Raw genomic sequence first — 340 nt, forward strand, 5'->3', positions numbered from 1 at the left:
CGTGTGTGTGCTGTGCCTGTGTGTGCGCGCGTGTGCGTGTGTGTGTGTGTGTGTGTGTCTCAGTTTNTCATTTCCAAAGACAACGAAAAAAAACGAGAAAGGAAGGAGACCTGGACAGCAATTGGCAAACTCGAATACGAAGTGTGTGTGTGCGCGTGTGTGCGCGCGTGTGCGCGCGTGTGCGTGTGCGTGTGTGTGCGCGCGTGTGTGCGCGCGTGTGCGTGTGTGCGTGTGTGTGCGCGCGTGTGCGTGTGTGTGTGTGTGTGTGTGTGTGTGTGTGTGTGTGTCTCAGTTTGTTTCCCGTCGGACAGATAAGTGGACGGAACCCAAACAGCCACGT

This window comes from Notothenia coriiceps, unplaced genomic scaffold (assembly GCF_000735185.1).
Source record: "Notothenia coriiceps isolate Sejong01 unplaced genomic scaffold, NC01 NC01_scaffold00025096, whole genome shotgun sequence".
Classification (NCBI taxonomy): domain Eukaryota; kingdom Metazoa; phylum Chordata; class Actinopteri; order Perciformes; family Nototheniidae; genus Notothenia; species Notothenia coriiceps.